The 27,349-nt window shown below is 44.4% G+C and overlaps 1 long non-coding RNA gene across 1 annotated transcript; it reads left to right on the top strand.

Moving 5' to 3' along the window:
- The first annotated feature begins 6,915 nt into the window (after positions 1–6,915).
- On the top strand, positions 6,916–25,698 carry LOC129553209 (uncharacterized). The gene is made up of 3 exons (XR_008685416.2): positions 6,916–7,052; positions 8,309–8,425; positions 25,594–25,698. It is a non-coding gene; the product is annotated as an uncharacterized LOC129553209 (long non-coding RNA).
- The last annotated feature ends 1,651 nt before the right edge of the window (positions 25,699–27,349 follow it).

Here is a 27,349-nt window from a genome sequence, read left to right as displayed (position 1 = left end):
TTCTGAAAGAGATGGGAATCCCAGACCACCTGACCTGCCTCTTGAGAAACCTGTGTGCAGGTCAGGAAGCAACAGTTAGAACTGGACATGGAAAAACAGACTGGTTCCAAATAGGAAAAGGAGTACATCAAGGTTGTATATTGTGACCCTGCTTATTTAACTTATATGCAGAGTACATCATGAGGAATGCTGGGCTGGAAGAAGCACAAGCTGGAATCAAGATTGCCGGGAGAAATATCAATAACCTCAGATATGCAGATGACACCAACCTTATGGCAGAAAGTGAAGAGTAACTAAAAAGCCTCTTGATGAAAGTGAAAGAGGAGAGTGAAAAAGTTGGCTTGAAGCTCAACATTCAGAAAACAAAGATCATGGCATCTGGTCCCATCACTTCATGGGAAATAGATGGAGAAACAGTGGAAACAGTGACAGACTTTATTTTGGGGGGCTCCAAATCACTGCAGATGGTAACTACAGCCATAAAATTAAAAGACGGTTACTCCTTGGAAGAAAAGTTATGACCAACCTAGATAGCATATTAAAAAGAAGAGACAATACTTTGCCAACAAAGGTCCATCTAGTCAAAGCTATGGTTTTTCCAGTAGTCATGCATGGATGTGAGAGTTGGGCTGTAAGGAAAGCTGAGCGCTGAAGAATTGATGCTTTTGAACTGTGGTGCTGGAGAAGACTCTTGAGAGTCCCTTGGACTGCAAGGAGATCCAACCAGTCCATCCTAAAGGAGATCAGTCCTGAATATTCACTGGAAGGACTGATTCTGAAGCTGAAACTCCAATACTTTGGCCACCTGATGTGAACAGCTGACTCATTAGGAAAGCCTCTGATGCTGGGAAAGATTGAAGGCAGGAGGAGAAGGGAACGGCAGAGGATGAGATGATTGGATGGCATCACCGATTCAATGGACAATAGTTTGAATAAACTCCGGGAGTAGGTGATGGACAGGGAATTGCAAAGTGTCAGACACGACTGAGAGACCAAAATGAACTGGTTGTGTGTTTTTCTTCTCAGTGTTCATATCTTGCTATTTTTACCAAATGCCCAAATCTTTTGTGCTGAGGCTACTTAAATTCCTGGCACACAACTATTTTTTTAAAAAATATGCTTATCAAATATTTTGTTTTAGCCCATGTTCAATGATATATTTTCATTAATAGCTCTAAAACCTATTGGCTATCAAGATCTCACTTGGGTTGGAAAGGCATTCCCCGAAAAGCACCAGCTTCACAGACAAAAATCCTTCCCCTGTGGTCCGGCTGCTCAAATTCCGGTTAGTTCCTGCCTTTAGCCTAAAGCATTAGCAAGTATGTTAAAAGAAATGAATGATCTGAAAACATGTAACACTTATGTTATCAGTCATTTATACCACAATGAAAATGAGCTTCAGATCTTTTCCATTAGGCAAATTTGGAAAAAGAGAAATGATGGGAAGAGCATAAGGTCACTGAGGTCCTGGCTGAGGTGGGAAGGGGAGTTGAGGGTGGGGGAGGGGAACTGTGGGGAAGGCATTTTGCTCTGAAAAGCTGACAGCTTTTTAAAGATGTCACTTTTCTTTCTTTTCTGTTCCTGAATGTGATTTACTTATTCTTTGGTTATAATCCATTACAGTAAGTAAATTTCTGCTTCAAATTTTTCTATGCTTTCCTTTTGGGTCCAATTATATGAAAACTCTTGGTTCAAAATAGTAACTTACAGTGCAGACACTTAACCCTGGTGATATAACCAACCACCCAAACAGACTTACTCTTTTTTCCACTTTGAGAGTTGGACTGTGAAGAAGGCTGATCGCCGAAGAATCGATGCTTTTGAACTGTGGTGTTGGAGAAGACTCTTGAGAGTCCCTTATACTGCAAGGAGATCCAACCAGTCCATTCTAAAGGAGATCAATCCTGGATGTTCATTGGAGGGACTGATGCTAAAGCTGAAACTGCAATACTTTGGCCACCTCATGCGACGAGTTGACTCACTGGAAAAGACTCTGATGCTGGGAAAGGTTGGGGGCGGGAGGAGAAGGGGACAACGGAGAATGAGATGGCTGGATGGCATCATCGACTCTGTGGACATGGGTTTGAGTGTACTCCGGGAGTTGGTGATGGACAGGGAGGCCTGGCGTGCTGTGATTCATGGGGTCGCAGAGAGTCGTACACGACTGAGCGACTGAACTGAACTGAACTGACTGAAAGTTCTTTTCTATTCAAATACAGTATAACATTTTAAAGGAATAATGTGCCTGAAGGCATCGTTTGGCTTAATGGGAGATGCTACTTTGGAAAAATAAACGTTAGCTCAAATCAGCACCAGCGTGATTCAAGATGACTGACACTTGAGGGTGGGCATCCAAGCTCCTTTCATGAATAGAAAGAGGAATTTGGCTTCAATTGAACATTTACTTATCAGCGTTTGTGATGCTGGTTTCCAGGCAATTATAAATGACTGCTTGCTTGTGCGTGGTACAGAGAATCAAGGCAAATTCCATCTTTTAGGAGCCAACAAGCCTCTATCTGATTTCTTATATATGGTAAGATGAGGCTGACTAGTGCCAGGGCTCAAATGAAGCCATGGCAACATGGCAGCTTTGTGCTAAGTCAGGACCATGCTGGAATGCTGCTGTGACACTGGGCTTACTGCTAGGTTGGAAGGAAATATGCTGGCCTGCTTAGAGGAGAATGGTCTTTGTGCTTCAGATCTTTATCTCTAGTGAATTTGAGGTGGCTTGTGACGTTATATTTCAAATTGCACCACCTCCTACCAGGTGTTAACCCATGGGTAACTGCTTTGTGAAGTTCCCTTCAAAGCCTGTTCAGAACTCTGAAACAGAGGAAGGCGTCTGATGTTTGGGAATCGCTTGCATTGTTGTGGATACAAGGTGATTCAGCTTTCCCTGAGGAACAGCCACTTATGGACAAAAAGAGGTAAAATGGGTCACCGTGTCAAAGATAGTCTAGGAACAGAGAGAAACTCAGGCAGGAACTCTCCAGATGGGGCAGCTGGCACACAGTGGGGTCACAACATGTCATTTGGGCTCTGCAGGGCAGGTGCATGTGTTTTCTGCTAGACGGGAAACATACCAGTTATGGGAACTTGGAGGAGTCGTGGAGACGAGCAGCACTGATGCCTATATCTTTCTGCCCCCTCAAGGGAAATGCTAGCTCAAAGGGGAAAAGATGTCATTTATATGGGAAGTTGGCCATCCACCTATGTCTTGACAAATGGAGAAGAGCAGTAGCTCATATATATGGTGTAGGGGGAAGCAGAGGAAGAACTTGGAATTTTCATCAGTCACTGCTCTTGGAAGGGAAGGTTCCTTGGTATATTTGGTCAGATTGGAATGATGCCATTTAAAAATCATTGAGCTCTTTCCCTCACTTACCAACCTCCTTTTTCTCAACCCACACAATCTGATTTGACCAGAAATTTTGCTCAACACGCCTTGGAAGAGGCCAGAGGTGAATGACACCTCTGAATGTCATTCAGACCAGAGGGAATGGTCTGAGGGCCCAGCCTCCACCACTGTCCCTTTCCTCCTGCATTGGACAAAGCAAATATTCCCTGGAGGGGAATCAGACTCCTGTAAATCACCAACGGCTTTTCTGAATGTGCTTCACGTGCTATGTTTTCCCTAGTACCGGGCACAGCAGGCAGTGTAGGCAGTGAGGGGAAGCAGGGGCCATGAGGGTGGGTGCACAGTCATAGGAGCGAGATAGCCCCTGCCCCACACATATGTATGTAAAATGTACTCCTACAGCACTTTTATTTTTAAGTATGTAAAAAGACAGAACTGATATGATTGACTTCACCTAAGTTAAACACCTATGTGGTGTCTCTCTAGACAGGCACACATCTAAGTGTGTGTCAGATAAACAGCATTACGTGTTAAGGAATGACACAACACTAGAGCTGAAAGGACCTTCTGTGATCAGCTGACCTGTTTTACATTTGTGGAGACAGAGCTGAGCCCTAAGAGGCTGTCCCTTTGCCCAGCTTCACTGATGCTTTGTGATCCCAAAGGTTTGCTCACAAGGAAAGTACTCAGAACCTGCCTCTCCTTATTTCTACCCATTGAGGGCCTTCAAACTTCATGAACCAAACACAAGGAAGTGTGGTAGCCAAAGTCTGGCCTTTGTATCTTGCTCCTTTCGAGAGGGATTGACTGCAGCTTTGGCTCCATCGAGGAGTGGTCTGCCCCCAGGAGACAGGTTCCCAGCCAGCTGCCTGTCTGTGCAGGGGAGGGAATAAGGGACAATTCTGTCTCTAATCATAAAGAAGAAGGGAGTTAGCAGAATTGGTCTTTGACATGGGAGACTCCACTCCCCTTATTAGGTGCCTTGACTGATCTCATTAGTTGTCTCCCATCTCACTGGCCATCTGACACCTCCTTTCAGTTCGTGCAGTTGTTCAGTTACATCTGACTGTGACCCCATGGACTGCAGCATGCCAGGCTTCCCTGTCCATCACCAACTCCTGGAGCCTGCTCAAACTCATGTGCATCGAGTCAGTGATGCCATCCAACCATTTCATCCTCTGTCGTCCCCTTCTTTTCCTGCCTTCAATCTTTCCAAGCATCAGGGTCTTTTCCAATGAGTCAGTTATTCGCATCAAGTGGCCAAAATATTGGAGTTTCAGCTTTAGCATCAGTCCTTTCAATGAATATTCACAACTGATTTCCTTTAGGATGGACTGGTTGGATATCCTTGCAGTCCAAGGGACTCTCAAGAGTCTTCTCCTACATCACAGTTCAAAAGCATCAGTTCTTTGGCACTCAGCTTTCCTTATGGTCCAATTCTCACATCCATACATGACTACTGGAAAAACCATTGCTTTGACTAGATGGACCTTTGCTGGCAAAGTATTGTCTCTGCTTTTTAAATATGCTGTCTAGGTTGGTCATAGCTTTTCTTCCAGGCTCCTTACCTGCCTTAATCTTCTCAGTCAGCTGTCAAGATGTCTAAATCCCTACCCAGATGGCAGATGTCAAAGGGAGGAAGATGATCCCTCTCAGGCACTTTCATGCGGATAGTCTTATAGATCCCACTGCTTCCAGAGACCAAGGGAAACCATGTAAGGAAAAGTGTCACGGAGCCTGGAGAGAAATTTCTGGGCCCCATGCCTTCATGTTGCTTTTCCTATCACAACCCAGGTCAAGCCTGCTACTCCTGTAAGCAGGAGGGAGGCCTGGTGGGAAATTAGAGGAGGCCCCTCACCCTCTGGTCTCAGGAACCGTCTACACCTGAGTCTGGGGGTGTAAGCCACCCTCTGAAACACAGATCCTTATCTGCCCTCATTTTCCAAATCTTTTGTTTTTTGACACCTGAACATCTTTAGTTTTGCAGAGCCATTGGAAAACAGGCTCAAAAAATATGGCCCCAGGCAACTCCTACCTATATATTCTTTTCCTAAGATTTTCTTCAGGGCAATTCATGGTGTTACAGATTGCTCTCCACCAGCCCCTGCTCCCCCACCAAGATCCTTTACCTGTGGTTGTGAGCAAACTGTTTCCAGGTCCTTTTCAAAAATAAAAGTTTCCTGAACAGTTATGGTGGCCAGCAAGTCTATGCTCTTCAAGAGGGCCCGTTGCCCTGTGCTGAATGGGACCTCCTTCCCAGACCCACTACTCAGCCAGGGGCACTTCAGCCCCATCCTGTGCATAGGTCGGCCCTGGGGCAGCCTGGCCCTGGAAGGATGGAGCCCATCTCTCTTAGAATTCCCCAATCCTCCACCTTCCCAGTTCTCCCTAAAGGTTCAGTAGGCTAACTGAAAAACCCCTGAGAACACAGGCTACAAAAAAGTCATCCAAAGACTTAAATCACCATCCTCCTCCTCCTCATCAACTAGGACTAAATCATATCGGGAGGGGGCATGGCCTGTGACAAAGCCCAAACCTGACAGAAATAGCTGTGTGGTGTGAGGCAGCTCCCCCTACCTCTCTGTATTTCCATTCCCTCACCCTTCAAAAAGGATCCTGAAAGTGACTCAGGCAGTAAAGAGTCTGCCTGCAGTGCGGGCGACCCAGGTTCAACCCCCGGGTCGGGAAGATCCCCTGGAGAAGGAAATGGCAACCCACTCCAGTATCCTTGCCTGGAAAATCCCATGGACTGAGGAGCCTGGCAGTCTACAGTCCATGGGGTCACAAAGAGTTGGACACGACTGAGCGACTTCACTTTCAAGAATTAGCTTCTTAGGATTGCTGTAAGAATTAAATGTGCCGATGTGTATGAAATTCTTCACGCAGACTTAGGCATAGAAGTAAGTTCTCAGTAAACAGGACCACTGCTAGCATGCAGAATGCTGTACTATTTAGAAAAAAATGCTGTTCTCCTTTGGGTAGATAGATCAGAAAAGATTTCCTTTCCTCTGGACTGGCTTAGGCTGGTGTCCCGGCTCTTATCTCGGTGGGCAGAGTACCCTCTCAGCTGGCCACCGCTTCAGTTAATCACAGCCTAAAAAACTGAACGTGGAGGCTGTGACTAGATGTTCACTTCAGTTCAGTCGCTCAGTCGTGTCCAACTCTTTGTGACCCCATGGACTGTAGCACGCCAGGCTTCCCTGTCCATCGCTAACTCCCAGGGCTTGCTAGATGACTGGATGTTATCTAGTCATCTGTGATAACAGATATCTGTGACTAGATGTTAGCTATATTAGTAATAATTCCACATGAGGGTAGGAATGAACTTGAACCAGGATTCTCCCTCAGCAGGCTTTGAAAATGACAGGGTGGGGGTGGGGTGGAGGGGGGAGGAGGAGGGGGGAAGCACAAGGAATGGGAATGATGCATCTCACTTCTCAAGCACAGTGCTGCATTCAGCCGAGGCTCATCTTGATAAATTTCAGCAAGCACAGAGGCAGGACGACAGGTGATTTTCCCTTCCTGAGCTTGGTACCAGCTGATCACTTCCTGTTTCTCTAAGAGCTTCCCAGGAAGAGGCGATTTGCTCTTTCAAATTTGGTCATTGCCCTCTGGCTTTCCCGTGTGAGTCAGCGTCGCTGCCCTAGTGCCCCCGGCTCCCTCCCGAGTCAGTGTCTGCAGGCGGCCTCCCCAGGTAAATCCCCCTTGTCCTGGTGCGCGTCCCCGCCCACACCGCTGCCTGGGGACGTGCGCCAGGGGCGTGAGTCACCACACCATCCTCCCGGGCTGCAGCTATTACTGGAATAGTCCCCTCGGCACGCAGCGCACGCTCCCTTCCCGGACTTCACAGTCCTGTGCTCAGGATGTGCAAATCTCTGCGCAGCCCTGCAGCACCCAGAGGTTCCACCTGGGAGATCACAAAGTGGTTTGCACTCAAGTCGCAAGTTTCTGAGAAAGGTCTCCATAGCCCAGGCATTCCACTTTTCCCAACTGCGCGTCTCCAGCATGCACCCAGCAGTGGGGCTGCCTTTATGGGTGGCTTAAAAGGAATCCTTTTACAGTTCTGCTTTGAATGTAAAGGTGGTTGTTGTTCAACCTGTAAATCCTGTCCGACTCTGTTACTCCATGGACTGCAGCACCCCAGGCTCCTCTGTCCTCCATTATCTCCTGGAGTCTGCTCAAATTCATGTCCATTGAATCCGTAGAAAATGAAAAGCAAGAATGAGGGTTGCAAGTGAAAGTTACTCAGTCCTGACTGACTCTCTGCCACCCCAGGCCAGAATTCTCCAGGCCAGAATACTGGAATGGGTAACCTTTCCCTTCTCCAGGAGATCTTCCCAACCCAGGGATGGAACCCAGGTCTCCTGTATTGCAGGCAGATTGTTTACCAGCTGAGGCACAAGGGAAGCCCACAAGCAAGGAAACAGGAGAGATCTCTTTGGGCAGAAGTACCTGGGAAGTTGGAGCTGGGAGGGGTCAGGGAAAGAGGCAGAAAACCAGTTATCAAGTCAGTGGGGAAAGAACCAGGGATGTGAGTGGGAAAAGATGTGCAGTGAAGAATGTGTTGTGCTTATTTGTGCATGCACGCTCACTCATCCGTGTCTGACTCTTTGAAACTCCAAGGACTGTGGCCCACCTGGCTCCCCTGTCCATGGGATTTCCCAGGCAAGGCTATTGGAGTGGGTTGTCATTTCCTACTCCAGGTGATATTCCTGACCCAGGGATCAAAGTGTCTCTTGTGTCTCCTGCATTCATCTTTACCACTGAGCCACCTGGGAAACTGGGCTTATTTATACCAACCTAAATGTTGAGCTGAATTGGAATTTGGAAGCTCCTTCTTCTCCATGCCGGGGTCATTGATAGCCTGTATCACCAGAGTCTTTACTATTGCTGGGCAGTCTGCCTGCCATGAACCCTGCCGGTTATATGATTCCTGTGTCTGTTTTACAGATGAGGAAACTGAGGTGCTGGGAAGTAAAGACCTGAGCTCCAGGTCATGTAGCCAACAGGTGGCGAAGTGCACACGCAAGCAGGCTGCCTCCTAAGCATTAACCCCTGTGACTCAGGGTAAGAACTAATGTATTTTGTCCAAGTAAATATTAGAAGGCAGGGAGATATGTTTAGTTCATCTATCACTCTGAAATCTAATGTAGAAACCACCTCTTTCAGGTGAGATACTGATTCATGTCCAGCTGATAGGGATCTCAGGAAAGTTCTGGTATTTCTTACAGGTTGGATAATCTTAGAGACAAAGCAGGAGTTCTGAGCTCAGGATTCCTAATTCTGTGTTGATGTGGCACTGGCTGAGTTTCTGAGAGAGAGAAAAAGCTAGAGCAGTTAACCCCCTTATATCCCCTACTTGACAAAAACCTGAGCACATGAATATGACCAAAAAGAAAAAAAACCTTTGGCTAGAACATTTTCAGATCCTAAGAGATAAAACCAAGCAGCTCCTGGGACAACATGGAAGAGGATCTCGGAAGAGGTTGCAGGTGGACTGTCAGAGGTGCCCCAGCAGTAGTAGGCATGCAGACAAGAACGAGGAAGGGATGAGAAAATCCCCTCCAAGTTGCAAACACGTGCAGCATCCCAGGAGCTGCCACTGTCACTTCTTTCCTTTCGGCAGTGACAAGGGGCAGGGAGGGAGCCCATGACTCACTGCACCTGGTGAGCTGGTGATGGCACAGGTACTTCCATGATCAGAGAAGTACCATTCATGGTACTTGAACATGTTGGTCTTACCCTGTTTCTTGGTGCCAGTCTTATTCCGAGTCTTTCTCCTTCCTCCAGATTGGCCACCTTATAAAGGAAAGAGAAAAGCCTGCTTATTGTCTGCTGCTTGAAATGCAACTATTAAAATTAATGTGGAGGAGGAACCTTATGTTTTCCCCTCACAGATCACTTCAGTGTGAGGCTTGGGATTGGCAGAGAAGGAGTAGCGATTTGGGGTGCCTCTTTATCCCTTGATCTGAAAGGGAAAACGTACACTTCTGCAGATAAGACAAGCTGAGGGAGACTGGAAGCTTCCCCCTAAGGATGGCTTACCATAAACTGTGTCACTGACGCCTCTCCCCACGTCCTCTCAGGGATGTCTGAAGATGCCCACCTCAGCCTGACTCGAGTCCAGAGAGTGAAAGAGGCCTGTCTGAAGTTAGGATAATTGCATCAGACACTTACAGAACACCTAGAAGGTGGTCTACTGGAATCTTCTCAGTATAATTTTCTCAGTCCCTCTGAGTGCGGTCCCGTTGCCATCTTCATTTTTTTAGATGAGAAAACTGAGACCTTTGAAATCTGATTTAAAAATTGTTACTTTTAGTAGACCTGAAACTAGCATAATATTGTACCATAAATATATCAATTTAAAAATAAATACAAAAGTTAAACAAAAGCTGCAGGTTTAATAGACCTCTGATGAGTAGACATCTTCAGTGATTACAGTAAATGATCTTTAACCAAAATGAAGCAATTAAGTTGATGATAAAAATCCAAACAACCAGCTCCATTGGGGTGAAGAATAGAAGAAATGGGAAGTTTCCCACAAGGGAAACTTGTATGTGTGTGATGATGAAGAAGGGCAAGAGTCCAGAGGAAGTGTTCATTTTCTAAGGCATTTTGTTGAACTCTTTTGTGGCTAAGAAATGTGTGTGAACTACTTCACTGGGGGAAAAGGCATTTAAAACCACCAGCGACACTCAAAGAACTCAAAACCACCATACTGTTTTTGCCAAAGCAACATCACCAGATAAATGTGCTATCAAAATGAGTGAGTTAGCCAAAGGTAGGGATGTCCTTGGAACAGAGCCTCCTGTTTGCATATCTCCCTCTTGGTTCTGCTGATTGGGTTCTGGGCATCTGGGTTGCAGAAAAAAGTTCCTCACATATCCTTGCGCATTTCAGACTTCTCAACGTGACCTCCCTGAAAACCTCCTCCAACAAACCCTGTGAAATACAGAACCAGAAACTGCTTCTGTCAAGTCAGTACAAAGTTCAAGTCAGGACAGAGGTCTTTAGAGAATGAAATGGTTTGCTTTGGGCATAGAAAACCATTGTAAAGGAGATGATTAAGGAAATTTAGAAAAAGAAGGATCTGCTATTTTTTAATCCAAAATGGACTGACAAACTTTGCAGTTCATCTTGTTTAAATCATGGCCATCAGAAGCCTATTGTTTAGTGATTTTCAAAAAATTTTTGCATTCTTGAGGCTTTTTGTTTTTTTGTGTGTGTTTTGGTTTTTTATCTTTTTCTTTTTTTCTTGGATCAAATTCATACTCTGAATATTCATAGACCTTTTCAGTACCTCAACAAAACAGAACCATGAAAATATAAAATCCTTGACATGAAACCCCCAGTAACACTCATCAACAATGTTTTTAACTGAATTTTAAAACAAATCAAAATGAGCTTTGCTTTATAAAACCACCAGTGAATTGTGCAGAGTCAGAACTGAAATTATATCTTTTCATAAGTATTGCATTAGAAAAAATGAACATATCAATATCTTTTCCAAATTCATATTCCAATTAGTTTAAGTTTCTTTCCCTTTCACATTAAACAGGAAAAAGTCCCAGTGGGCAGTAGCACACTTCTCTATGTACTAAAGGACACTGTCAAAGCAAGGAACATGACCACCAAAGTGATACTTCTGGAGAGGGTGTCCTACCCTCTATAATACCCAGTGAATGCTGTAGCTTTATCATCTCACATAACAGAAAGGTGGCCCTTGGGTTGGACCCTGCCTGCACGGTTTTAAGTAGTTACACATGACAAAAAGAGCTACAGGTTTTGTGATTATGAGTTTCTGGAAAATCCTGGAAGCAGAAGCAGCTTTTGAGCATAGCAAGAAAGGAGTCAAATACCTTTAAGAAGCGTTTGAACTGACCTCTTCGCACTTATTCCATTTTTCCACTCTTTCAATCCAATGATAGGTGAACATGGAAGGCCAAGTTATTTCCTCCAGAAAGATGATCAATATTTTAAACAGTGCTGTGGAGTGGGGGGAGTGTTGTGAATCAGAAGGCTTGGTTTCTGCTCTTCATCTGACCTTTTAAAGAGCCTTGATAGTTTTGAATAACTTCATTATCTCAGAGTCAGTATTCCCATCTGTAAAATGGGGCTATGCATGTAGCGCTGTAAGAGAAACAAAGTCAGAGATGGCGTGATCTCTTATGTATCATGTTGGTTGTTTCAAAACCTGGTTAATAACTCTTTCTCTCTCTGTAAACTGCTTAAGATACAACTTAAACTGCAGTTCATCTCTGCAATCACAGAGATTCCAAATGGAGATTATTTGGACATAGTAGTCATCGCTCCAAATTGGGCATCATCTCCTTTGGGGAGCATAAGACCATATTTAATTTTATTTACTATTTCGTAAATATATTTTTCCTTCAGTTTTATAAAAATACACTTACTCTTTTCTCTCCCTTCATTTTTGCCATTAAGCCTTCATACTCTAAGTGACTTGCAATGCATCTATTTAGGAGTTAGATTTGTCTGTGCCATGGTATGAATATTAATAGAAAGTCCATATGTTTCCAGGCCTTCTGCAAAATATGAAGAAAAAGTGCTTTTAGCATTCTGTGTAAAACTGTACTGTTAAATATACGTGTGCAATCATTTAAAAAAAAAAGAGGGGTTCAGAGAGGAACTGCAGCCCTTTCCTGTAGTGAGGGCTTTTAAACCAAACGTCACCCCCTCTCCCAGTCTGAGGAAGTGCTAACTAGATAGAGAAACTGGAAAGACTAGTCGGGATGGGGGCAGGGAAGCAGCTGAGGAAGGCTTAAGCAGGTATTTAAATCTCTTTGGAAAGGTGAGCAGACTCCTTCAGGATTTAAAGGGGCAGAGTGGAGAAACCATGGAAAGCTTCTATGTCAGATCTTTATTGTGTGACTTCATGAGGTCGCGCATGCGCATTCCAAATCAAGTACTGATATTCCAAGGTGAAGACTATCTGGGGATTTTCCACTCTTTTGGCTTTTCCAGGCCCTTGCTGGTCTCCATAGTCCTGACAGCTAAAGGTCATGGGATCAGAGGAAGTGGGAACACCCTCTGGCCCAACCTTTTCGTTTCAGGGGGATGGCCCAGAGGCTGGGGAGCAGGACCCAGCTTAAGGAGCACAGGCTTTGAAAAACCTAAAAGAAAGGTCTTCCCTGTAACCGACTGATCAGCAGGTCTGAAGCCTGCCTAGCACTATCCTGATTTTATTTTCAGGTCTCACTAAGGGTAACTACCCTGTATCCAGTGGCGGGAGCCCCAGAAGCCTCGCTCCCCATCTGCCTGCTGGACGGGAGCCCTGAGGTGAGCTGTCAGCACCTTCAGCGGGAGCAGTTCTCTTGCTTCCGGCTGTAGCTCGCTGCCCAGGGTTTATTTGTACAAAGGGCCAGGGGTGTGTTGTTCCTGCAGCTCCAGCTTTTGCATTTGGGGGAGAAAAAACACCTTGGTCCAAACAGTGGGAACAGCAGCCTGGAATGAAAGGAACAAAAGGCATCTAGTCAGAGCCCAGGTTCCCTTCCAACCCCCCACCCACACACACCCCTGCACACATTTCTGGCTTCTCAGCACTTGCCTGACAGGCTGCCTTCAGTGCTCGTTTCGAAATACCAACTGAGAAAGTTTCCTAGGACTCTGTTGTGTATGTAGGCAAGCCCTCCAGTCTCCCTTCTGAAGCGGAGGGGAGCCAGACAGAACACCAGGGTAAATTATAGTCAAGCTGAGAAAGGGAAAGCCCCACCCCGCTCCCTCCACCTCCAGGCTGTGAATCAGGTCCCTGAGCCAGGCATGACCTCTGGCAGCCAGAGGCACGAGAGTGGCCCGCCGATATCAGGCTCTCCCGTGCCTCTGCCTCAGCTATCAGCGCCTTCAGCAGCCTGGACATCAGGACTGTGCACACAGCAGCCTCGTGTTTGATTAACAAGGAAGCTGGCCTCCGATTCCATCTTCTCTTCCACTGAGGCCTGTTTGGAGATGATCCTGGCTGAGATAGGAACTGCAGATGACAAGGGATCATTTAAAATCCTCCACCCTTGCGTCTGTCTCGTCTCCTCTTCTGCTTCCACACATTTTCCCCCCCTAAAGATTAGAAGGAAATTAATTTGTACTCAAAACTAAAAGGATAGAGCACTCACAACTACAATATCCAATATTTTTTCGTCCTTTTCCTTCTGACATTTTCTGTGATGATTAGAGTTTGATTTTTGTATTATGAAATGCATCTGTTTGTGTGTTTCAGAGTTTCTTGGTAACTACTTAGAAACTGAAGTGTACATTTCCATTCACACACACAAAAAAGGCAGTATGTACAAGATAGTTAGAGGTAAGGGGTCAGTCATTAGCATAACAAACATCTATTAAGCATCTACTGTTTGCTAGCCCCTGTGCTGGAACTCTGGAGACAGATGATAAGGCACCCACCTGCCTCCTATAAGCTGAGGTTATTCTCAGGCTTCTACTCTATTGAAAGAACATAATTCTAATCAACGCTTAATCCCTGAATGTTTTTTTTTCAGAGGGATGAGGGTGCCCGAGTACCCATATGTATTTATACAAACATTGGGGTCCTAAAAATGTAACAACATTTATAAAAGAAGAGCAAATCTGCTTTACCCAACTATAAGCCTTAAGATTTCACAATGCTTGAGTTCATGTATTCTTAGCTATCTGCTGTGAAGTGTGGAACAATGCTGAGTTCTGATACTTGATATATCTAGGCAACAAGAAGAGGATAAAAAGAGGGAGCAAAATCTCAGTGTCACCTCAAGGGTAGTAGAAGGGGCTTGCAAGGGTAGGGACTTACTGAGAAAACCCAAGACAGAAGGATAGGTCCATGATCTTCACAGCGGAGTGTAAAAAAATAATATACAATCTTCTGTTCATAAGTTACACTTACTAAAATTTTAAAAATACATTAAACGTTATTAATATTCAACGAATAGATTAGCAGTAGCATATGTGTATACTATATATGTTTTTTTGTTTAGTCTCTAAGTCATATGAGACTCTTGGACCCCATGGACTGTAGCCCACCTGGCTCCTCTGTCCATGGTATTTCCCAGGCAAAAATACTGGAGTGGGTTGCCATCTCCACGGGATCTTCCCGACCTAGGGATCAAACCCAAGTCTCCTGCATGGGCAGGTGGATTCTTTACCACTGAGCCACCTGGGAAGCCCGTATCCTGTATATATACTACTATATAATGTGTAATATACACTTAATATGTACTTATAGTTGACCCTTGAACAGCATGGGTTTAAACTATGTGGGTGTACTTATACAAGGTTTCCCTTCACTAAATACTTCAGTACTACATGATCTGGGTCAGTTTAAAGTTATACATATATGTTGTACTAGGAAATGGCAACCCACTCCAGTGTTCTTGCCTGGAGAATCCCAGGGACTGGGGAGCCTGGTGGGCTGCCATCTATGGGGTCGCACAGAGTCGGACACAACTGAAGCAACTTAGCAGCAGCAGCAGCAACCCAGTTAGAGGTCACTGTCCCTAACCCGTGTATTGTTCAAAGGCAGTTACTGTACACATTCAGTCTTCCCTAGGTATCCATGGGGGGATGGCTCTGATTACGTCCTTCCCTCGTTGTATGCACAAGCTTTCTGTCCTTTGAGAGGCAGAGCCCTCTCCTCCTCTACTTGAATCAGGACATTGTGCCTCTCCTTGAGCCATAGGATATAATGGAGACAACATTCTAGGTCTGTCTTGCCCAGGCTGTTAGAGGTCTGGAGGCTTCCACTTCCTCCCTCTGGGCAGTCAGAGTCTGACCATGTGCAACTGAGTCAGGCCCCCGAGGGGCACCTAGAAGCTCTCTTAGATCTGCCAGCCCAGCCAACTGAATGCAGCTGAGTGAGTGACCCAGAAGAGCCCAGCAGGCAATTCTGCAAAAAGGGGAATTATTGTTCTAAAGCACTAAGTTCGAGAGGGTACTTTGTGCCACAGCTGCTGCTGCTGCTGCTGCTAAGTCACTTCAGTCGTGTCCGACTCTGTGTGACCCCATAGATGGAAGCCCACCAGGCTCCCCCATCCCTGGGATTCTCCAGGCAAGAACACTGGAGTGGGTTGCCATTTCCTGCTCCAATGTGTGAAAGTGAAAAGTGAAAGTGAAGTCGCTCAGTCGTGTCCAACCCTTAGCGACCCCACGGACTGCAGCCTACCAGGCTGCTCCATCCATGGGATTTTCTAGGCAAGAGTGCCACAGCAATAGATAATAAAACTGTCATATCTTATGGTTCACGAATTAGCCCTGGAAACAAACATATTTACTAAGACTCTTCTTTTCACATGTTGCCATCTTAGACAAGAAAGCAAAATTCTGATGGCCAAGAGTTTGTAGGCAGTGAAATCCTAGGGCTAAATCCTAGGACCAGGGTAAGCCCACAGCAAATTTCCAAAGTATCGTTTTAAAATAAAGTTACAGATAGATACAGAACACAGGGATTTTGGTATTTTGCAATAACCAGGAACCTGACCACTGGTGATTATTTTCCCTTTTCCTTTGGCAAAAGTTTTCTCTCTTCGATTCTTTGGGAGTGTTTCTTTAGCTGTATAGGCCAGCTTGTCTGTTACGCAATTCCTTATAATTGTTAAGGTTGGAAGTCTGGGAACTACATTTCCCAGCATCCCTTGCCAAAAGAGATTTTAGTCTGATGCTGACTGCTGCTGCTGCTAAGTCGCTTCAGTCATGTCCGACTCTGTGCAACCCCATAGATGGCAGCCCACTAGGCTCCCCCGTCCCTGGGATTCTCCAGGCAAGAATACTGGAGTGGGTTACCATTTCCCTGACAACCAGAGGTAATTGCATGGGACTTGGAAGGGGGAGGAGAGGTAGAAGTTATGCTATTGCTCCTCTGTCAGAAGTGAGCAGATGTGTGGGGTTCAACAGATACCGGAGTTTGTATTAGATCCCAGACATTTCCCTTTGAATCATCCACCTCAGTGAGTGCTGGAAGCAGATGAAATCATCGCCAGCCATTTCCTGTAGTCCCTGAAGCTTCCTGTCTCTAAAGCTAGAAACAAACTTAAAAGCTGTTGCTTTCCCTGACCTACTCTCCTCCAGACCTTCCAGGAGTTTTGTGTGCATCCAGTTCCTTGTGTTAAATTCCTTCTATTGCCCAAAATACCTAAAATGGTTTCTGTTTTTCCTACTAATTCTTATGACATAAGCCTAAATTTCATTTTATAATGGAAGTCAAGAAAGTAGAATTTCTCTCCGCACAGTTTTCTTCTCTTCAAACAGCTACAGATCTCTTTCATAAAACTGAACGCAAACACATTTCGCGTCATACAGCCTGGAGGGAGATACATATGGGGGAATCGTAGAATGGAAAGAGGAAGTAACACAGTGTGTAGCTGGGGTTTCAGGGCAGGGGAAACTAGCATTTTTCCTGCCAATTAATCAAAGCATGGTTTATAGGTGGGTTCACAATCATCAGATTTCCCAAGCAACGAGAGGTCACCTAGTTGAATTAGAACTTTAGATTTACAGTGGTTTATGAGAGAGTATGTGTGTGTATGCTCAATAGTGTCTGACTCTTTGAGACCCCATGGACTGTAGCCTGCCAGGCTCCTCTGTCCATGGAATTTTCCAGGCAAGAATACTGAAGTGGGTTGCCATTTCCTACTCTAGGGGCCCTTCCCAACCCAGGGATCGAACCTGCTTCTCTTGTACTGGTGGGTGGATTCCTGACCACTGAGCCACCAGGGAAACTCCAGATTAACAGTGGAGTAGGCAGAATAATGTCCCACCAGAGATATTCCTCTCTTAGTCCCTGGAACCTGTGACCGTGTTACCTTATATGGCAAAAGCACTTTCAGATGTGATTAAGCTAATGGTCCTGGAAATGGGGAGAGTCTCCTGGCTTTTGCAGCTGGATTCAATCTAATCAAGTGTGTCCTTCAAAGGGAGAACCTTCGCCAGCTGCTTGGGAAATCTGATGATTGTGAACCCACCTATAAACCATGCTTTGATTAATTGGCAGGAAAAATGCTAGTTTCCCCTGCCCTGAAACCCCAGCTACACACTGTGTTACTTCCTCTTTCCATTCTACGATTCCCCCATATGTATCTCCCTCCAGGCTGTATGTGATTAAGGAAGGCTGCAACATCTCTTCCTTTCAAGATGGTGGAAGAAAGGTGGGTGTGCGGGTGGCCTCAGGAACTGGACCAGGTAAAAGAATAAGTTGTCCCCTAGAGCCTTCAGCAGGAACGTAGCCCCTCTGACACCCTGATTTTAGCGTAGTGAGAGCCATATCAGTAAGATAATAAATTGGTGTCAGTTTGTGATAATTTGCTAACAGCAGCAATGGAAAATTAATTTTAAAAAGATAAGTTTTTTAGTATACGTATGGCCATGCGATATTTAGGACACACATATCTAATACTATTTCTGTCTTGAAGTTAAAATTTAACTGTGAAACCTGTATTTTGCCTGTCAACCCTGTTGATCGGAAAGTGGGATTCCAAAACTCTTCCACGTTTCTGCCTTGAATTCTAGAACACTTACTATATACCAGCCAGTTAAAATAGGCCACTTACCTCTTCTCTTTCATTTGATCCTCACAACCCTTTGATGTTGATGTTATTTGTGTTGGTATTGTTTACAGCTATTTTCCAAACAAAGCAACTGAGTTTGTGCAAAGTTAAACAGTTTGTTTAATGCAGATTTCAGGAGGTGGTGGGGGCAGGGGTGGGTCAGGTCAGTCCAACGCAGATGTCCGTCTTGTTAACTCTGTCTCGTTGGCTAGGCTCGCGCTCCTTCCCTCAGCTTGATTTCTTTGCAGGAACTCCCGCAGCAGCCCCTGCCGCTGCTTCCACAGCCTCTCCAGCCACTGCCTCCTGCAACCTGCTTTATGATCCACCCCCACCACTTCCCCTTCTCGAAACTGTTCTCAACGGTCAGGGCTGGCCTCTAATCTGCCATCGTTTCTTAGTCACCCTTCCCTTCACCCTTTGTGCATCATGGGACTCTGTACTCTCCCCTCCCTTGGGGGTTTGCCTCCCCCACCTCCAACACGCTAGGTTTTTATGCTGCAATATGGAGTCTCCTGTTGCTGCTCTGGTGATTTCTCCTCAGGATGGCTAATTTATGTGTCACCCTGACTAAGGGATCCCCAGAGAGCTCAGAAAACATTATTTGTAAGGGGTGTCTGTGAGGATGTTTCTGGAAGAAATTAGCACTGGAATCGAATCTAGACTGATGAGAATGTGGCCCTCCGGCGCAGGTGGGCGTGAGTCAGTCTGCTGAGAGCCTCGGCCATCACGAGGCCTGTTTTCTCCGTTTCTCTGTCTCTCTCTCTCCGTTGCCACATCACCTCTGCTGTAAGCCAAGTTTCCCTCTGCTTCCTCTGCAACTAGGATACTTGTGATTACGTTTAGGGTCCCTCTGCGTAATCCAGGGTCATCGCCCCATCTCAAGATCCTAAAGCACCGTGGTAAAGTCTCTTTGGCTCTATCAGGTTTTTGGGATAAGCAATGACGATCCTTGGAAGTCCTCAGTCGGCCCATTACACCGGGTGATTCTAATCTGCAGTCGAGTTTGTGAACCACGCGTAACTGAGCAAACTTCTTCCCGGCTCCTTTGTCCAATCCGTCTTGCTCACCGTCTTCCTAACACATCCCCATCCCTGTTTCACGTGGCTCCTGATGAAATGCCATCGAAGGTTACCTCTGCCTTTAGAACACATTCCAAATGCCTTAGTGGAGAACACAGCCTCGTATGAGCTGACGCAAAGACCCCTCACCTTACAAGACATGCTTTCCCACTCTCCCCATGAGCGTTTTGCTTCAGGTAAACTGATTTTCTCACACGGTGTGTGGCATTCCGATTGGTTATTTTGATTGTGCTGTTTCACTAACGTGTAAGGCTTTCCTCATTGTCCTTTGCTTACTCAGGGCTTACCCATGTGCCAAGCTGTATTTTTTTTCCTCAGAAAAGTACCACAGACTAGGTGGCTTGAAAAACCACTAGAAAAGACTTCTGATGCAGACAACCCTTTTCAGTTCTCAGCCTGACAGTTTATCAAGCAAGCCACCTAGAGACTTGTCTCAGAGTTCTAAAGCCTAGAAGTCTAAAATCAAGGTGTCCGTAGGGTTGTTTCCATGATGACTGAGAGAGAAGGGTCTGTTCCAGACTGCTCTTCCTGGCTGGCCATTTTCTCCCTGTGTGTCTTCACATTGTCTTCTCTTTCTGCATGTCTGTCTCCAGGGGATCTCCCCAGCCCTGGGATCAAACGTCCATCTCCTGCACTGGCAGGAGGATTCTTTACCGCTGAGCCATCTGGGAAGCCCCTGTGTGTCTCTGTACCTTCCCTGTATAGAATTTGAGCTCCTTACATATGTTCATCCCATTATACTCATGATACTTTTGATATGAACTCAACACATACTTGCCAATTTAATTTCAGAAAATCTGAGAGGTTAGTTTGGAGTAAGGAGTAGGCAAAGACAAGTCCAATGACAGGATAGGAACTAATACTCAATAGCGTTGAATAAAGGACTCCTTGAACATATTTGTTGGAGAGAGTCTAAGAGAATGCTTTCAGGTGGTATAGTGCTTAAAAGCTATGAGCTGACTAAAGGGAATGGAGAGAGGAGAGAGGAAGAAGGCAAGTCTCTAGATCCTCAATTCATCAAAAAGCTGGGTGAGTCAAGCTTAACAGCATTTTGCATCATCAACTTCACCACCCCAGTCCTTGCTCTACAGTGATAGCGTGGTGCTTTGGAGGACTTATCAAGCTGACACAGGCCACCCGGGTTGGGCAGAGTCCTTTGCTGGAGGCCTTGCATGTCCATCTACGTGTTCTAGGATACTATTCTGCCTACTGGGCAGAGACCCTCTGGTCACTTTCATAGAGCCCGTGTATAGATGAATGACTGGAGGACTGTCAGGCTGAGAACTGAAAAGGGTTGTCTGCATCAGAAGTCTTTGCCTTAGCACGAGAATCTAGGGGAATGAAATGGAGGAAGTCTGCCTTGTTAACAAGGGGCCCCAGAGCATCTAAGTGTGTCATCCCTTCCGAGACGATGTCTGAGTCCCATTAAGAATGTGATGAAGCGGAGGCTTGGCTCAACCACTCTAAATAAACTCCCTTTGCCTTGAAATAACACAGAGCTTTAAAAACCTCCATCTTTCCTGGTTTATCTGGACCCCGGCTTGGTCCTTCCTGCCCCGCCCTATTCTCCCCGGGGACCACGTGGCTTCCTCGCCTACTTGACACAGCTGGGCTCCACTTCCTGCTGCTTTGGTTTCAGCCTGGTTTCTTCTTATCATGCCCAGGTCACACCAGCTGTCCCTTCCCGGTGTTGATGCTGGGAGAGACCGGAGCTGTTCAGTGTCACCCAGACTCTCCAGGGGTGGGGGCTTTCCATGGGCTTTTTTAGCTCTGTGCCCCTGGCCTTTTCACGGCCTGTCGAATGGAGCCCGGGCGCCCAGGAATGGCTGCCACCTCTGCTGCCATTCCTGCGTGCTTACCGAACACGTGTGACTGAGCATTCTCAGGGTCCCTTCCTTTCTTGCGGCAGCTGCCACACTCAGGGAAGGAAGAAGGAGCTTCAGGCATCTGATGCTTGCCTGAGTGGGCTGCCCTTCCCTCTCCAAACTCCAAGTGTGAGGTCGGGCCCGGCCCCATGCCCTCTGGCGCTCTTGGAGCAGCTGGGGGTTATTTTTTGCAGCCAGGCTGGTAAAGGAACAAGAGTGCAGTTGCCCAGGGCTTTCCTCTGTGTGGGGCTGTACAGAAGGTCAGAGGTTAGGGCGGAGTAGGGCAGGTTGCGTCAGCCCCAGAGAAAGGGAGCTGGGCTGGTGTCGGCCTGGCCCACGTACCTTCTCTTTCTGGGCTTCTCTGTCTGGGCTTCTCTTTCAGCCACTCAGCTTATTCCCAAGAGTCTGTGGGTCTGGATTACCTCATTTGAGCCCACCAAGCTGTTCAAACAACTCTTGACATTTGATCTTCAGGCATGTATGCAGGTTGATGACCTTTCCCCACTCTCCTGTGTGGACTCAGAACATGATTCTTCTCCCTGTTAGTGATAGAAATGACCAACCTAGACGTAACGTGCATGCCTTAGGAGTTCTGTGTTATTCACGGTAGATCTTATGCCTCTTGTATGTTTACATATCTTTGTGCTGTATCAGTGCTGTAAATTGGCGACTTAGCAGTTTGATTCACACCAAATTACGTTCTGGAACTTTGGGTTTATGTGCACGTTACAGTGAAATCCAAAATTATAAAAACAAAAGAGGTCAAGAAATAGGAGCTATCTCTCAGCTGAGTGTCGACAAAAGCATTGCAGAGCTGGTGGGGTGGCTGGGCTCCTGAAAGTCCTGAAGCAGTTCTCTGGGCTGTTTCCTGTATGGTATGACCTCATGTTCATGGTCAAAGTGGAATCTACTTCTAGACATCAGGAGGGGTGAAGTAATGAAAGAGAGGTGGAGGCCGTATGTCACCCAAATCTCATGTAACTTTCCCAGAAGCTGCTCTCTGACACTTTCGCTTACCTCCCATTAACTGGAACTTAATCACGGACCACGCTTGGCTGCAAGGGAGGCTGGGTAACATCTTTGTCAGGACAGTCATGTGCCTACTACCCATCGTATTATTAAGGAGAAAGGAAAGTCGAGGAAAAGGAGCTGCCTCTGCCTCAAAAAAGTCTAAAAATAGACTGGGGGGGGCCTCTTTGTAGAATGAAGAATATATGTTTCTAAAAAGCAATCCAAATGATTTATACCTTGAATATAAATTGTTAGGTATTTAAATAAGCATACAAACAAATTTTTATAGGTCACTACGTAATATTTTAAGTAGAGTTATATATTGGGAAAGTTTTAAAGCTATTTCTGTAAGTAATAATGACTTGTTCTAAAATGTTTTCCCCAAGATTACAATAATCCTCTGAACCCTTTAAGTTGGCCGGTGATCTTAAGGCAATCAGATGGTGAAATCTCTGGGGTCCCAGTTGCCAGAATTATTTCAACCTAGTGCTAGAAAACAAAGTCCCAGGGCTACCAAGTCTGCATATTCTGTTATGGAAGAAACAGGACATTGGAGGAGACTGGTACTTAAATTACTGCAGGGTGTGGGGAAGATGTATATGTGCGTGGGGTAATTGCACAGGTGGGACATCTTTATGTGGGGGGATTCATGAAGCCACAGGTGAAGTAATGTACTTCATAAAGAATATTTAACACTTGTGGACAAGTCTATCCCTTGAATGATGATCTCTATCAAATAGAACTCAAAATAATCTTTGGGTTTTAGGTTAACTTTTAAAAGGGGACATACAGTGTTCTTCCTTAATTTTGTTCTTTGCTCATTTCTGTGTAAAAGAAAGGATTTGACTTCTCCCCCCGTACCTCCCTCCCAACAAGAGATACTAAAATGACGTGAGGGAACAGCCTCTGACTCGATCAGACAAATAAACCAGAAACAAATGCAAAAATAGCCTTTGAAGGTTAGTTTTCAGATATATTAAATAAAAATGCTAATGTTCTTAAAAAGTAATAACATTTTTAACTTTTTAGTTTGTGTCTTCTAAGGCAGAAAAATAAATTAAAAATTAGAAGCTGTTCTTAAAACTTATTTTCAATTATCAGGTGTCTTTAATCTAGTCCTTCTCAGGTCCCACTATATGAGTAAGTTTGCAGCACCGCCTTTCTGAGTCCCCAGAGTTATTCATGATGCTTTGATAGGTAATCTATTAGCAAGGCCAGGTTGTCCCAGGCAAAACAGTATACTAGGAAGATGTTTTACAAACACTGAATGTGTTCTCCAAGGTATAGGTTTTTGGTGATAATTTTAGTTTTGTGTTGTCATACAAGTTACTATAAGCAATTCTGGACCTTGTACCTGCGCATTGTTACTCAGTTTCCATATGTGAATTTGCACTTGTTTCCAAAAAGTAAACACTCGAGAAATAGCGACCTAGGAAAGCCCAGCTCAAAAAGACCTCAGTCTTACCCATCAACACCATGATTGTGCTGCTGGCCAGCGTGACAGTGGCACCCGTCTTTTTATTCAGGGACATGGAGCGGGTCATAAGGAGACATATGGGAAGTTATAAAAACACTTGGAAGACTTATTTACATGGAATTTAATTTTTTTCCCCCACTGTATTGCATTTTGGCACAGGTTTTTTTTTTGAGTTTTATTTGAATATAGTTCATTTATAATACTGTTACCTTTTGCTGTACAGCAAAGTAAATCAGTCATGCATGCACACATATTCACTCTTCTTTGGATTATTTTTCCATACAGGTCATTACAGAGTATTACCTGTGGCACATAGTTTTAAATGACTGGTCAGTCTAATATACTGATGATTAAATATTTTTTAACAAAGTAAGAATAACGAGTCAAGCAATAGCTTATCAAAAGCAAAAGAATCAAGTGAAAAAGAAAAAAGAGGCATTAAGCACACAAATGCATCTTTCTATCCTTAAATAAAATCTGGATTATTTCATTTTAGCAAAAACAAAATCACCCTTTTCTTTAAATTATTTTTACTGATTTTAAATTGATAAAGTTTTGTAACTTAACATTTCTTTGGATTTCCGTGTAGTTCTAAAGCTATCTACATATGTTTAGTACTTGTCTTTTTTCATAACTGTTTCAGTAAAATGATTGAACATTTCTCAACATTAAAAATCCTGAGAATGGTTATCTTTTAAAAGAGACCACACAACAAGTCTGCAAGATGCAGAACCAGGAGGCTAATTCTTCATGTCTTCTTTTGTCAACATTTGAATACCATCTCCCACCTGAACTTTCAGACCCATCTGCCTTCCTGACCCAGTCATTCAAAAGCCTCAACCAGTGTGAACTCATTTCAAACTACATCCAACCAGTGTGAACCTCATTTCAAAGTTAGTTTCTGCAGAGGAGATTGATTGACTTTTAGCCTAATAACTACTAGTGAAATGTCTAAAGGAGGTTAGTCTCATAGACAAGGTGCAAGAATTCATATTCAACACTAGAAAGCAAATTTGATAAGGGGTGTTGGTTGGCAGAGGGCCAATCCTGTGGGGCTTTGAGTTAATGAATTGAGTTAGAACTGTCATTGTAGGAACTGAGGTCTAAGGAGGGCTCTCTGGAAAATTTGTGACTGTCAAATTTAATGTGACCCATTATACTTTTGATTTTTGCTCAATTGCATATGTATATAGTTTCTATTATTGAACAGTCTTTAGTTCTCCTTGACTTTATGGATTTGTCCCCTTCTTATTGTCTGGGTACGTCCACCCTTGCCTCCATTGTCCCCAAAGCTCATTGCCCCAATGTGCGTCCACTCAGACACACACAGTCCTTGGGCAAGGAAGGGATTGATAGAGTATATAAAATACTCAAGAACAACAAAGTGAAATACAAACTAGAAGCAAGATGAAAGTGAGAAAAACTCAGTGCATCTTGTTTTTGTAAGGTATCAAGTGGAAAAATTTTTAAATTGCTCTAATTTTAGTTTATGGATTTGTATTTGCCCATTTAAGCACAGCTGGGATAACTGAGCAGCCTTCAGTTCTTTATTTCATCCTTACATAATACAGCATTCAACCAACCACTGGAATGCCTGTGCTATCTCTGTTACTGGAAGAGATCTTAACTCTCACAGGTTACAGATTGCAGAGCCAGCCATAAAGGACGTTGGTGGTTTCTTTTTTTTTTTTCTCAGTCTCCTGAAATTGTTACATTCTGACACTGGGAGCTGATTTATGTCCGTGTATTGGGAAGGGATGCTTGGTGGACAAAGACCAATAGAACAGAATTTGGCTCATGACTCGGTACTGAGTTTTGTAGTCAGGAAAATAGAACGTTCATTCGTGTTCCTTCAAAGACATTCTCAAGATGTATCAGCCCATAAACTTCCAAATGAGTAATTTGTAGTCTCAAAGGACCCCTGAGACTCTACAGAGTCTCTACAGAGTGCTCTACAGAGTAACCTTCAGGGATGTCAGACAACTTGGGAATGGGCTGGATCCTTCAGAGATCCTTTCTCAGAACTTAAAGCCTATCGGACTTGGGAAAAACCTTTCTGATAAGATGGTTCTTCCATATAATTTGACTTCATCCTTTTCAATGATCTAAGGTTTAACCTTTAAGCAAAAATGTGAAAAATTTGCAAATGGTTTTCAAACTTCATTTTTCAGTCTAATTGGAGGCCAAATGGGAAAGTATACAAGTGAAATAGTGCACAGCTAAGGAGTTCTAACTAACATTTCCTATTTTGACTATCCAATAGGTCAATCTACTTTACACTATGGAAGAGGAAAGGCCAGTCACTAAACCTGTATAAGGATCAGCTAAAAAACAAGGACAGTGCCCAACTCAAAATGGCTGAGATTATGTAAGTCACTTCTTACAGTATGAGCGTATATGCATGGCAATTATAAATATAGGTGTATCAGGTAGCTATTGCTTCCTTAGTTAAGAAAACAATTATTTATTTTGCTTACTTAGGCTGGAATTAGCAGTCTAGTTCTACTAGTTTTAGCTGGGTTCTTTTATGAATCTGGAGTTCATGACAGAGCGCCCAGGTGTCTCTGCTTCTGGAGTATGGCTGGTTTTTCACTAGGAAAATGGAATCAGTGGTCCCAAGTGGTCTCTCGTCTTAATATGGGTTTGTTCACCATGGTTGCCTCAAGGACCCAAGAGGGAGAAAAGCATGCAAGGGGTGGAGGCATAGACTCAGAACCAGCACGCTATCATTTCTGTCATATTCTATTGTCTAAAGCAGATCACAAAGTCGGTCTAGATTTAAGGAGTATGGAAATAGATTTTCTTTCTGGGACGAGTTATGTTCTATGGCAAAAGCCATGGATATAAGGAAGCATGAAAATTTATGACTATTTTTGTCATCACCACAGTAAGTGTAATTTATTTCTTTATACTTACCTTTATTTCACAATGGCTTTGAGATGGCTTATAGCAAAAATGAACACAGTGATATGGTAACAAACATAAAAACTTAAAAAAAAATTGAAGTAATGTAAATTAGAATAGGAGGCCAAGTCTAGGATTCTTATGATAAAGAATACACCAGTATAAACATTGAATTTGTCTTCATAGTACTTTGGAAACATTGAGGTGACAAGTTTTGGCCAAAAGTCCATTAAAGAGCGGCATAAATTAATAGTGATGGGGCCCTTGCACCATTTACTGCATAGTGTATATTGCAGCTGAGTCAAAAGCCAAGGGACCAGTGATACAATTGGTAGTATCCTACTCTTGATCCCTTTATTGCTGCAATTAAAGAGCCTCATGAGGGGTTTCATGGTGCAGAAGAAAGGGCTTTGGAGACAGAGTTGAAGACCATCCCATCCCATCCCAGCTGAGAAACTGAGTTATAAATCTAGTTCTACATGGCTCTTCCTCTCACTTTTCTGAAATTGGGAGTAAAGATGCTAATCAGACAGAACATGTTAGGTAACATGAAAAAGGTATTTTAGATGTCACTGTCAAACCTTCCTCCTCCTGATTCTTTTAACCATATCTCCCAAGAAATGTGAATTACTCACTTTTTAAAGAAGGATTGCTTCTTTAATAAACTCCATCTCAATCAAAGGTATATCCAAAAGTATAGCACATTTATGAAATTGAATGGAGTTTGTGAATATTCTGAATCTTGACTCCATGTCAGGTTTCCAAGAATAGTTTGCAAACCCACAGCGAGAGCGGTACCTGGTATATTGTTGGGAGTTTTCTGTGCCTTTGAGCCTCTGATCTGCTCACTTCTACAGTTGTTCTTAAGCCTGGATGCATGGTGGGTCCGTGGGGTCGCTAAGGGTCAGACACGACTGAGCGACTTCACTTTCACTTTTCACTCTCACACATTGGAGAAAGGAAATGGCAACCCACTCCAGTGTTCTTGCCTGGAGAATCCCAGGGATGGGGGAGCCTGGTGGGCTTCCGTCTATGGGGTCAACAGAGTCGGACACGACTGAAGTGACTTAGCAGCAGCAGCTTCTTGCAGGTACGCAGGGGTGCCCTTTGCTGGA

The sequence above is a fragment of the Moschus berezovskii genome, chromosome 18 (genome assembly GCF_049115385.1).
Source record: "Moschus berezovskii isolate FMDL1 chromosome 18, NW_MosBer_1.0, whole genome shotgun sequence".
NCBI lineage: Eukaryota > Metazoa > Chordata > Mammalia > Artiodactyla > Moschidae > Moschus > Moschus berezovskii.
This window is presented reverse-complemented; position numbering and strand designations above follow the sequence as displayed.